The 13,205-nt window shown below is 45.9% G+C and overlaps 6 non-coding genes across 6 annotated transcripts; all 6 read right to left on the bottom strand.

Annotated features, from left to right (window-relative positions):
• Positions 1-1,441: 1,441 nt before the first annotated feature.
• LOC130337529 (U2 spliceosomal RNA) lies at positions 1,442-1,632 on the bottom strand. The gene has a single exon (XR_008878390.1). It is a non-coding gene; the product is annotated as a U2 spliceosomal RNA (small nuclear RNA).
• Positions 1,633-3,727: 2,095 nt separating this feature from the next.
• LOC130337528 (U2 spliceosomal RNA) lies at positions 3,728-3,918 on the bottom strand. The gene has a single exon (XR_008878389.1). It is a non-coding gene; the product is annotated as a U2 spliceosomal RNA (small nuclear RNA).
• A 2,096-nt stretch (positions 3,919-6,014) lies between these two features.
• On the bottom strand, positions 6,015-6,205 carry LOC130337527 (U2 spliceosomal RNA). The gene has a single exon (XR_008878388.1). It is a non-coding gene; the product is annotated as a U2 spliceosomal RNA (small nuclear RNA).
• Positions 6,206-8,298: 2,093 nt separating this feature from the next.
• Positions 8,299-8,489, bottom strand: LOC130337524 (U2 spliceosomal RNA). Its single transcript, XR_008878386.1, has one exon. It is a non-coding gene; the product is annotated as a U2 spliceosomal RNA (small nuclear RNA).
• A 2,092-nt stretch (positions 8,490-10,581) lies between these two features.
• Positions 10,582-10,772, bottom strand: LOC130337523 (U2 spliceosomal RNA). The gene has a single exon (XR_008878385.1). It is a non-coding gene; the product is annotated as a U2 spliceosomal RNA (small nuclear RNA).
• A 2,093-nt stretch (positions 10,773-12,865) lies between these two features.
• Positions 12,866-13,056, bottom strand: LOC130337522 (U2 spliceosomal RNA). Its single transcript, XR_008878384.1, has one exon. It is a non-coding gene; the product is annotated as a U2 spliceosomal RNA (small nuclear RNA).
• Positions 13,057-13,205: the final 149 nt, after the last annotated feature.

Raw genomic sequence — 13,205 nt, 5'->3', positions numbered from 1 at the left:
CAACAATCTCCTGTTGCTTCTATGAAGGCCATAATAGACGACATCACCAAACAGCTCCATAGTCACATACACAGCAAAGGAGAGATGTTGTTTACACCTAGTGATGTCAGTGGTATTGAGTGACATCACAGCACAGTGCTAAGGCTCCTGGGCCTGGACACAGCAGCGGCTGCAATATCTCAACGGAGAATACGTTTATATATATGTGTGTGTGTGCGCGTATATATATATATATATATATATATATATATATATATATATATATATATTTCTCCGCCGAAATCACTTTTAAACCCATTTCCACCTTTTTTTCCCTTCTCTTCCTCTTACTTTTTTTTCACGTTTTTTTACGTTTTTCTCCTTTTCGCCTCTTTTCTGGGCGTATTATTCTTCTTTTTCTTCTTTTTTTTCGTCTAATGCATACCCCATCAGTGCAGCAATGCTTATTCAATACCGCCAGCAGATGGAGACACTGGGGGATAATTTTCTAAGGATTTATACTGATTTTTCCTGTCTGAATTTGTCGCACAGAAAGTTGCAGGCCAAATATGTGTGACATTTCTGCGACTTTAGCTTCTAGAGCATTTTTACAACATTATACATAGGTGCTGAATACATAAAAAGCGACTGTTCAGCGACAGACAAGTCGCATCGGCTGAAAGTAGGCCAGAATGTCAGTCCATGTTGGAGCAGGTTTAGATACAGTCTAAAGTATAGATCTCAAAGTCTGTGCACAGAATTTAGCAAGGGCCTCGCACCTTCTGATGCATCAGGTAGGTGCACAATAGCATAGCCTAACCCTCTGTACTTTGGTCTATATTGATGCGGGACATAGACAGCCAGCTGATGACCAATCCATTAGTGCAATGGATGGCTGGAAGCATTTGTCTTTGCCTTTGCAATACCACAGAAGCAATGCATGGTCAATGTACAGCAATGACACACCTGTGTGAACAGCCAGGAGACCCCCCCCCCCCCATGTTATGTTACATAGTTACATAGTTAGTACGGTCGAAAAAAGACATATGTCCATCAAGTTCAACCAGGGAATTAAGGGGTAGGGGTGTGGCGCGATATTGGGGAAGGGATGAGATTTTATATTTCTTCATAAGCATTAATCTTATTTTGTCAATTAGGAACATTCAGCACCCACCCGCTATCAAGGCAGCTGCCTATCATGTCATGCCCTACCTGCACAGGTGTGCTGGCTACTCAAATGATCCAATTAAGGAGGCCATTTAGTCAGCAGCAGCAGAAGTCCTGTGCCTGGACGCTCCAACAGCGGCCAGACACAAGCAGAAGCAGAAGCAGCAGAAGCAGCAGCAGCACCACCTTTTGTTTTTTGGCTGCAGCAGCAGCAAGGCCCACAGGGCTGGCTAGCTGGCTAGCCAGCAAGCAGGTAGCAATGAAAGTAGGAATCTTTCTTTTTAACCCTGTAAGGGGGTGGTGCACTGTACCCGAAGATACTGCCATATCGGGTCAATGCATAGGGCGACGGAAGCAAGCTTCGAAATCGGCCCCCGTTCTCAAAAATCCATTTAATATATGGTCCCCAGATAGGGGACGTATCAGATATTAAACTGATAAGAACAGATACTACACTTGATCTTAGCCAAAAGGCCGAGAAGCGATAACCGTGAAAGGGGCGGGCCCAACAAGGTGCCCTTCATGGGCACTATCACTGCTTGCTGTCAGGGAGGCTGCCAGACAATTTTCCATGCACACTCTGGGCTGGGGGGCAGTCAACCACCAGTACACACAGCAGAACCTAAACCCATACCATTATTGCTAAGCAGCAAGACAGGGGCCCATTGCACTCCCACGGGGCCTTTTTAAATGCAATCCATAACCCGGATTTGCCAGGAACCCTTCTTACTCCTCCTACTTGCATGTGACACTGGGCTTAGGATCTGCATAGGAAACACACACACAAGCACACACCTACCTTTGTTGCCTGCAGATGCCTCCTTGGCTGTCCCCAAACGGTATCAAACCAACACCCACGGGAAGCTGTAAGCATAGAGGACATGCCTGCACCCCATTGGACTTACCTGTGTGGGTTAAACCCGGGTTATTTGACAACCTATGGCGGTGATGGTTCTGCTCAGGCAGAGCAGTGCTGATGCTCCTCATAAAGCTGTCGCTGCTGTGAAGGTTCTAGGTGACATCACAAATCCCTATGGTTACATACACAACAAAGCTGGGTTGTTGTTGTTTACAGTCTGCAAGGCCTGTGGAAGTGAGTGACATCATAGCACTGTAGTTCTGAGGGTTCTAGATGGATGCAACAATCTCCTGTTGCTTCTATGAAGGCCATAATAGACGACATCACCAAACAGCTCCATAGTCACATACACAGCAAAGGAGAGATGTTGTTTACACCTAGTGATGTCAGTGGTATTGAGTGACATCACAGCACAGTGCTAAGGCTCCTGGGCCTGGACACAGCAGCGGCTGCAATATCTCAACGGAGAATACGTTTATATATATGTGTGTGTGTGCGCGTATATATATATATATATATATATATATATATATATATATATATTTCTCCGCCGAAATCACTTTTAAACCCATTTCCACCTTTTTTTCCCTTCTCTTCCTCTTACTTTTTTTTCACGTTTTTTTACGTTTTTCTCCTTTTCGCCTCTTTTCTGGGCGTATTATTCTTCTTTTTCTTCTTTTTTTTTCGTCTAATGCATACCCCATCAGTGCAGCAATGCTTATTCAATACCGCCAGCAGATGGAGACACTGGGGGATAATTTTCTAAGGATTTATACTGATTTTTCCTGTCTGAATTTGTCGCACAGAAAGTTGCAGGCCAAATATGTGTGACATTTCTGCGACTTTAGCTTCTAGAGCATTTTTACAACATTATACATAGGTGCTGAATACATAAAAAGCGACTGTTCAGCGACAGACAAGTCGCATCGGCTGAAAGTAGGCCAGAATGTCAGTCCATGTTGGAGCAGGTTTAGATACAGTCTAAAGTATAGATCTCAAAGTCTGTGCACAGAATTTAGCAAGGGCCTCGCACCTTCTGATGCATCAGGTAGGTGCACAATAGCATAGCCTAACCCTCTGTACTTTGGTCTATATTGATGCGGGACATAGACAGCCAGCTGATGACCAATCCATTAGTGCAATGGATGGCTGGAAGCATTTGTCTTTGCCTTTGCAATACCACAGAAGCAATGCATGGTCAATGTACAGCAATGACACACCTGTGTGAACAGCCAGGAGACCCCCCCCCCCCCCCCATGTTATGTTACATAGTTACATAGTTAGTACGGTCGAAAAAAGACATATGTCCATCAAGTTCAACCAGGGAATTAAGGGGTAGGGGTGTGGCGCGATATTGGGGAAGGGATGAGATTTTATATTTCTTCATAAGCATTAATCTTATTTTGTCAATTAGGAACATTCAGCACCCACCCGCTATCAAGGCAGCTGCCTATCATGTCATGCCCTACCTGCACAGGTGTGCTGGCTACTCAAATGATCCAATTAAGGAGGCCATTTAGTCAGCAGCAGCAGAAGTCCTGTGCCTGGACGCTCCAACAGCGGCCAGACACAAGCAGAAGCAGAAGCAGCAGAAGCAGCAGCAGCACCACCACCTTTTGTTTTTTGGCTGCAGCAGCAGCAAGGCCCACAGGGCTGGCTAGCTGGCTAGCCAGCAAGCAGGTAGCAATGAAAGTAGGAATCTTTCTTTTTAACCCTGTAAGGGGGTGGTGCACTGTACCCGAAGATACTGCCATATCGGGTCAATGCATAGGGCGACGGAAGCAAGCTTCGAAATCGGCCCCCGTTCTCAAAAATCCATTTAATATATGGTCCCCAGATAGGGGACGTATCAGATATTAAACTGATAAGAACAGATACTACACTTGATCTTAGCCAAAAGGCCGAGAAGCGATAACCGTGAAAGGGGCGGGCCCAACAAGGTGCCCTTCATGGGCACTATCACTGCTTGCTGTCAGGGAGGCTGCCAGACAATTTTCCATGCACACTCTGGGCTGGGGGGCAGTCAACCACCAGTACACACAGCAGAACCTAAACCCATACCATTATTGCTAAGCAGCAAGACAGGGGCCCATTGCACTCCCACGGGGCCTTTTTAAATGCAATCCATAACCCGGATTTGCCAGGAACCCTTCTTACTCCTCCTACTTGCATGTGACACTGGGCTTAGGATCTGCATAGGAAACACACACACAAGCACACACCTACCTTTGTTGCCTGCAGATGCCTCCTTGGCTGTCCCCAAACGGTATCAAACCAACACCCACGGGAAGCTGTAAGCATAGAGGACATGCCTGCACCCCATTGGACTTACCTGTGTGGGTTAAACCCGGGTTATTTGACAACCTATGGCGGTGATGGTTCTGCTCAGGCAGAGCAGTGCTGATGCTCCTCATAAAGCTGTCGCTGCTGTGAAGGTTCTAGGTGACATCACAAATCCCTATGGTTACATACACAACAAAGCTGGGTTGTTGTTGTTTACACTCTGCAAGGCCTGTGGAAGTGAGTGACATCATAGCACTGTAGTTCTGAGGGTTCTAGATGGATGCAACAATCTCCTGTTGCTTCTATGAAGGCCATAATAGACGACATCACCAAACAGCTCCATAGTCACATACACAGCAAAGGAGAGATGTTGTTTACACCTAGTGATGTCAGCGGTATTGAGTGACATCACAGCACAGTGCTAAGGCTCCTGGGCCTGGACACAGCAGCGGCTGCAATATCTCAACGGAGAATACGTTTATATATATGTGTGTGTGTGCGCGTATATATATATATATATATATATATATATATATATATATATATATATATTTCTCCGCCGAAATCACTTTTAAACCCATTTCCACCTTTTTTCCCTTCTCTTCCTCTTACTTTTTTTTCACGTTTTTTTACGTTTTTCTCCTTTTCGCCTCTTTTCTGGGCGTATTATTCTTCTTTTTCTTCTTTTTTTTCGTCTAATGCATACCCCATCAGTGCAGCAATGCTTATTCAATACCGCCAGCAGATGGAGACACTGGGGGATAATTTTCTAAGGATTTATACTGATTTTTCCTGTCTGAATTTGTCGCACAGAAAGTTGCAGGCCAAATATGTGTGACATTTCTGCGACTTTAGCTTCTAGAGCATTTTTACAACATTATACATAGGTGCTGAATACATAAAAAGCGACTGTTCAGCGACAGACAAGTCGCATCGGCTGAAAGTAGGCCAGAATGTCAGTCCATGTTGGAGCAGGTTTAGATACAGTCTAAAGTATAGATCTCAAAGTCTGTGCACAGAATTTAGCAAGGGCCTCGCACCTTCTGATGCATCAGGTAGGTGCACAATAGCATAGCCTAACCCTCTGTACTTTGGTCTATATTGATGCGGGACATAGACAGCCAGCTGATGACCAATCCATTAGTGCAATGGATGGCTGGAAGCATTTGTCTTTGCCTTTGCAATACCACAGAAGCAATGCATGGTCAATGTACAGCAATGACACACCTGTGTGAACAGCCAGGAGACCCCCCCCCCCCCATGTTATGTTACATAGTTACATAGTTAGTACGGTCGAAAAAAGACATATGTCCATCAAGTTCAACCAGGGAATTAAGGGGTAGGGGTGTGGCGCGATATTGGGGAAGGGATGAGATTTTATATTTCTTCATAAGCATTAATCTTATTTTGTCAATTAGGAACATTCAGCACCCACCCGCTATCAAGGCAGCTGCCTATCATGTCATGCCCTACCTGCACAGGTGTGCTGGCTACTCAAATGATCCAATTAAGGAGGCCATTTAGTCAGCAGCAGCAGAAGTCCTGTGCCTGGACGCTCCAACAGCGGCCAGACACAAGCAGAAGCAGAAGCAGCAGAAGCAGCAGCAGCACCACCACCTTTTGTTTTTTGGCTGCAGCAGCAGCAAGGCCCACAGGGCTGGCTAGCTGGCTAGCCAGCAAGCAGGTAGCAATGAAAGTAGGAATCTTTCTTTTTAACCCTGTAAGGGGGTGGTGCACTGTACCCGAAGATACTGCCATATCGGGTCAATGCATAGGGCGACGGAAGCAAGCTTCGAAATCGGCCCCCGTTCTCAAAAATCCATTTAATATATGGTCCCCAGATAGGGGACGTATCAGATATTAAACTGATAAGAACAGATACTACACTTGATCTTAGCCAAAAGGCCGAGAAGCGATAACCGTGAAAGGGGCGGGCCCAACAAGGTGCCCTTCATGGGCACTATCACTGCTTGCTGTCAGGGAGGCTGCCAGACAATTTTCCATGCACACTCTGGGCTGGGGGGCAGTCAACCACCAGTACACACAGCAGAACCTAAACCCATACCATTATTGCTAAGCAGCAAGACAGGGGCCCATTGCACTCCCACGGGGCCTTTTTAAATGCAATCCATAACCCGGATTTGCCAGGAACCCTTCTTACTCCTCCTACTTGCATGTGACACTGGGCTTAGGATCTGCATAGGAAACACACACACAAGCACACACCTACCTTTGTTGCCTGCAGATGCCTCCTTGGCTGTCCCCAAACGGTATCAAACCAACACCCACGGGAAGCTGTAAGCATAGAGGACATGCCTGCACCCCATTGGACTTACCTGTGTGGGTTAAACCCGGGTTATTTGACAACCTATGGCGGTGATGGTTCTGCTCAGGCAGAGCAGTGCTGATGCTCCTCATAAAGCTGTCGCTGCTGTGAAGGTTCTAGGTGACATCACAAATCCCTATGGTTACATACACAACAAAGCTGGGTTGTTGTTGTTTACACTCTGCAAGGCCTGTGGAAGTGAGTGACATCATAGCACTGTAGTTCTGAGGGTTCTAGATGGATGCAACAATCTCCTGTTGCTTCTATGAAGGCCATAATAGACGACATCACCAAACAGCTCCATAGTCACATACACAGCAAAGGAGAGATGTTGTTTACACCTAGTGATGTCAGTGGTATTGAGTGACATCACAGCACAGTGCTAAGGCTCCTGGGCCTGGACACAGCAGCGGCTGCAATATCTCAACGGAGAATACGTTTATATATATGTGTGTGTGTGCGCGTATATATATATATATATATATATATATATATATATATATATATATATTTCTCCGCCGAAATCACTTTTAAACCCATTTCCACCTTTTTTCCCTTCTCTTCCTCTTACTTTTTTTTCACGTTTTTTTACGTTTTTCTCCTTTTCGCCTCTTTTCTGGGCGTATTATTCTTCTTTTTCTTCTTTTTTTTCGTCTAATGCATACCCCATCAGTGCAGCAATGCTTATTCAATACCGCCAGCAGATGGAGACACTGGGGGATAATTTTCTAAGGATTTATACTGATTTTTCCTGTCTGAATTTGTCGCACAGAAAGTTGCAGGCCAAATATGTGTGACATTTCTGCGACTTTAGCTTCTAGAGCATTTTTACAACATTATACATAGGTGCTGAATACATAAAAAGCGACTGTTCAGCGACAGACAAGTCGCATCGGCTGAAAGTAGGCCAGAATGTCAGTCCATGTTGGAGCAGGTTTAGATACAGTCTAAAGTATAGATCTCAAAGTCTGTGCACAGAATTTAGCAAGGGCCTCGCACCTTCTGATGCATCAGGTAGGTGCACAATAGCATAGCCTAACCCTCTGTACTTTGGTCTATATTGATGCGGGACATAGACAGCCAGCTGATGACCAATCCATTAGTGCAATGGATGGCTGGAAGCATTTGTCTTTGCCTTTGCAATACCACAGAAGCAATGCATGGTCAATGTACAGCAATGACACACCTGTGTGAACAGCCAGGAGACCCCCCCCCCCCCCCCCATGTTATGTTACATAGTTACATAGTTAGTACGGTCGAAAAAAGACATATGTCCATCAAGTTCAACCAGGGAATTAAGGGGTAGGGGTGTGGCGCGATATGGGAAGGGATGAGATTTTATATTTCTTCATAAGCATTAATCTTATTTTGTCAATTAGGAACATTCAGCACCCACCCGCTATCAAGGCAGCTGCCTATCATGTCATGCCCTACCTGCACAGGTGTGCTGGCTACTCAAATGATCCAATTAAGGAGGCCATTTAGTCAGCAGCAGCAGAAGTCCTGTGCCTGGACGCTCCAACAGCGGCCAGACACAAGCAGAAGCAGAAGCAGCAGAAGCAGCAGCAGCACCACCTTTTGTTTTTTGGCTGCAGCAGCAGCAAGGCCCACAGGGCTGGCTAGCTGGCTAGCCAGCAAGCAGGTAGCAATGAAAGTAGGAATCTTTCTTTTTAACCCTGTAAGGGGGTGGTGCACTGTACCCGAAGATACTGCCATATCGGGTCAATGCATAGGGCGACGGAAGCAAGCTTCGAAATCGGCCCCCGTTCTCAAAAATCCATTTAATATATGGTCCCCAGATAGGGGACGTATCAGATATTAAACTGATAAGAACAGATACTACACTTGATCTTAGCCAAAAGGCCGAGAAGCGATAACCGTGAAAGGGGCGGGCCCAACAAGGTGCCCTTCATGGGCACTATCACTGCTTGCTGTCAGGGAGGCTGCCAGACAATTTTCCATGCACACTCTGGGCTGGGGGGCAGTCAACCACCAGTACACACAGCAGAACCTAAACCCATACCATTATTGCTAAGCAGCAAGACAGGGGCCCATTGCACTCCCACGGGGCCTTTTTAAATGCAATCCATAACCCGGATTTGCCAGGAACCCTTCTTACTCCTCCTACTTGCATGTGACACTGGGCTTAGGATCTGCATAGGAAACACACACACAAGCACACACCTACCTTTGTTGCCTGCAGATGCCTCCTTGGCTGTCCCCAAACGGTATCAAACCAACACCCACGGGAAGCTGTAAGCATAGAGGACATGCCTGCACCCCATTGGACTTACCTGTGTGGGTTAAACCCGGGTTATTTGACAACCTATGGCGGTGATGGTTCTGCTCAGGCAGAGCAGTGCTGATGCTCCTCATAAAGCTGTCGCTGCTGTGAAGGTTCTAGGTGACATCACAAATCCCTATGGTTACATACACAACAAAGCTGGGTTGTTGTTGTTTACACTCTGCAAGGCCTGTGGAAGTGAGTGACATCATAGCACTGTAGTTCTGAGGGTTCTAGATGGATGCAACAATCTCCTGTTGCTTCTATGAAGGCCATAATAGACGACATCACCAAACAGCTCCATAGTCACATACACAGCAAAGGAGAGATGTTGTTTACACCTAGTGATGTCAGTGGTATTGAGTGACATCACAGCACAGTGCTAAGGCTCCTGGGCCTGGACACAGCAGCGGCTGCAATATCTCAACGGAGAATACGTTTATATATATGTGTGTGTGTGCGCGTATATATATATATATATATATATATATATATATATATATATATATTTCTCCGCCGAAATCACTTTTAAACCCATTTCCACCTTTTTTTCCCTTCTCTTCCTCTTACTTTTTTTTCACGTTTTTTTACGTTTTTCTCCTTTTCGCCTCTTTTCTGGGCGTATTATTCTTCTTTTTCTTCTTTTTTTTCGTCTAATGCATACCCCATCAGTGCAGCAATGCTTATTCAATACCGCCAGCAGATGGAGACACTGGGGGATAATTTTCTAAGGATTTATACTGATTTTTCCTGTCTGAATTTGTCGCACAGAAAGTTGCAGGCCAAATATGTGTGACATTTCTGCGACTTTAGCTTCTAGAGCATTTTTACAACATTATACATAGGTGCTGAATACATAAAAAGCGACTGTTCAGCGACAGACAAGTCGCATCGGCTGAAAGTAGGCCAGAATGTCAGTCCATGTTGGAGCAGGTTTAGATACAGTCTAAAGTATAGATCTCAAAGTCTGTGCACAGAATTTAGCAAGGGCCTCGCACCTTCTGATGCATCAGGTAGGTGCACAATAGCATAGCCTAACCCTCTGTACTTTGGTCTATATTGATGCGGGACATAGACAGCCAGCTGATGACCAATCCATTAGTGCAATGGATGGCTGGAAGCATTTGTCTTTGCCTTTGCAATACCACAGAAGCAATGCATGGTCAATGTACAGCAATGACACACCTGTGTGAACAGCCAGGAGACCCCCCCCCCCCCCCATGTTATGTTACATAGTTACATAGTTAGTACGGTCGAAAAAAGACATATGTCCATCAAGTTCAACCAGGGAATTAAGGGGTAGGGGTGTGGTGCGATATTGGGGAAGGGATGAGATTTTATATTTCTTCATAAGCATTAATCTTATTTTGTCAATTAGGAACATTCAGCACCCACCCGCTATCAAGGCAGCTGCCTATCATGTCATGCCCTACCTGCACAGGTGTGCTGGCTACTCAAATGATCCAATTAAGGAGGCCATTTAGTCAGCAGCAGCAGAAGTCCTGTGCCTGGACGCTCCAACAGCGGCCAGACACAAGCAGAAGCAGAAGCAGCAGAAGCAGCAGCAGCACCACCTTTTGTTTTTTGGCTGCAGCAGCAGCAAGGCCCACAGGGCTGGCTAGCTGGCTAGCCAGCAAGCAGGTAGCAATGAAAGTAGGAATCTTTCTTTTTAACCCTGTAAGGGGGTGGTGCACTGTACCCGAAGATACTGCCATATCGGGTCAATGCATAGGGCGACGGAAGCAAGCTTCGAAATCGGCCCCCGTTCTCAAAAATCCATTTAATATATGGTCCCCAGATAGGGGACGTATCAGATATTAAACTGATAAGAACAGATACTACACTTGATCTTAGCCAAAAGGCCGAGAAGCGATAACCGTGAAAGGGGCGGGCCCAACAAGGTGCCCTTCATGGGCACTATCACTGCTTGCTGTCAGGGAGGCTGCCAGACAATTTTCCATGCACACTCTGGGCTGGGGGGCAGTCAACCACCAGTACACACAGCAGAACCTAAACCCATACCATTATTGCTAAGCAGCAAGACAGGGGCCCATTGCACTCCCACGGGGCCTTTTTAAATGCAATCCATAACCCGGATTTGCCAGGAACCCTTCTTACTCCTCCTACTTGCATGTGACACTGGGCTTAGGATCTGCATAGGAAACACACACACAAGCACACACCTACCTTTGTTGCCTGCAGATGCCTCCTTGGCTGTCCCCAAACGGTATCAAACCAACACCCACGGGAAGCTGTAAGCATAGAGGACATGCCTGCACCCCATTGGACTTACCTGTGTGGGTTAAACCCGGGTTATTTGACAACCTATGGCGGTGATGGTTCTGCTCAGGCAGAGCAGTGCTGATGCTCCTCATAAAGCTGTCGCTGCTGTGAAGGTTCTAGGTGACATCACAAATCCCTATGGTTACATACACAACAAAGCTGGGTTGTTGTTGTTTACACTCTGCAAGGCCTGTGGAAGTGAGTGACATCATAGCACTGTAGTTCTGAGGGTTCTAGATGGATGCAACAATCTCCTGTTGCTTCTATGAAGGCCATAATAGACGACATCACCAAACAGCTCCATAGTCACATACACAGCAAAGGAGAGATGTTGTTTACACCTAGTGATGTCAGTGGTATTGAGTGACATCACAGCACAGTGCTAAGGCTCCTGGGCCTGGACACAGCAGCGGCTGCAATATCTCAACGGAGAATACGTTTATATATATGTGTGTGTGTGCGCGTATATATATATATATATATATATATATATATATATATATATATATATTTCTCCGCCGAAATCACTTTTAAACCCATTTCCACCTTTTTTTCCCTTCTCTTCCTCTTACTTTTTTTTCACGTTTTTTTACGTTTTTCTCCTTTTCGCCTCTTTTCTGGGCGTATTATTCTTCTTTTTCTTCTTTTTTTTCGTCTAATGCATACCCCATCAGTGCAGCAATGCTTATTCAATACCGCCAGCAGATGGAGACACTGGGGGATAATTTTCTAAGGATTTATACTGATTTTTCCTGTCTGAATTTGTCGCACAGAAAGTTGCAGGCCAAATATGTGTGACATTTCTGCGACTTTAGCTTCTAGAGCATTTTTACAACATTATACATAGGTGCTGAATACATAAAAAGCGACTGTTCAGCGACAGACAAGTCGCATCGGCTGAAAGTAGGCCAGAATGTCAGTCCATGTTGGAGCAGGTTTAGATACAGTCTAAAGTATAGATCTCAAAGTCTGTGCACAGAATTTAGCAAGGGCCTCGCACCTTCTGATGCATCAGGTAGGTGCACAATAGCATAGCCTAACCCTCTGTACTTTGGTCTATATTGATGCGGGACATAGACAGCCAGCTGATGACCAATCCATTAGTGCAATGGATGGCTGGAAGCATTTGTCTTTGCCTTTGCAATACCACAGAAGCAATGCATGGTCAATGTACAGCAATGACACACCTGTGTGAACAGCCAGGAGACCCCCCCCCCCCCCATGTTATGTTACATAGTTACATAGTTAGTACGGTCGAAAAAAGACATATGTCCATCAAGTTCAACCAGGGAATTAAGGGGTAGGGGTGTGGCGCGATATTGGGGAAGGGATGAGATTTTATATTTCTTCATAAGCATTAATCTTATTTTGTCAATTAGGAACATTCAGCACCCACCCGCTATCAAGGCAGCTGCCTATCATGTCATGCCCTACCTGCACAGGTGTGCTGGCTACTCAAATGATCCAATTAAGGAGGCCATTTAGTCAGCAGCAGCAGAAGTCCTGTGCCTGGACGCTCCAACAGCGGCCAGACACAAGCAGAAGCAGAAGCAGCAGAAGCAGCAGCAGCACCACCTTTTGTTTTTTGGCTGCAGCAGCAGCAAGGCCCACAGGGCTGGCTAGCTGGCTAGCCAGCAAGCAGGTAGCAATGAAAGTAGGAATCTTTCTTTTTAACCCTGTAAGGGGGTGGTGCACTGTACCCGAAGATACTGCCATATCGGGTCAATGCATAGGGCGACGGAAGCAAGCTTCGAAATCGGCCCCCGTTCTCAAAAATCCATTTAATATATGGTCCCCAGATAGGGGACGTATCAGATATTAAACTGATAAGAACAGATACTACACTTGATCTTAGCCAAAAGGCCGAGAAGCGATAACCGTGAAAGGGGCGGGCCCAACAAGGTGCCCTTCATGGGCACTATCACTGCTTGCTGTCAGGGAGGCTGCCAGACAATTTTCCATGCACACTCTGGGCTGGGGGGCAGTCAACCACCAGTACACACAGCAGAACCTAAACCCATACC

Source organism: Hyla sarda, unplaced genomic scaffold, assembly GCF_029499605.1.
Source record: "Hyla sarda isolate aHylSar1 unplaced genomic scaffold, aHylSar1.hap1 scaffold_497, whole genome shotgun sequence".
Classification (NCBI taxonomy): domain Eukaryota; kingdom Metazoa; phylum Chordata; class Amphibia; order Anura; family Hylidae; genus Hyla; species Hyla sarda.
Note: the sequence above shows the minus strand (reverse complement) of the source record. Positions and strands in the feature narration are given on the sequence as shown.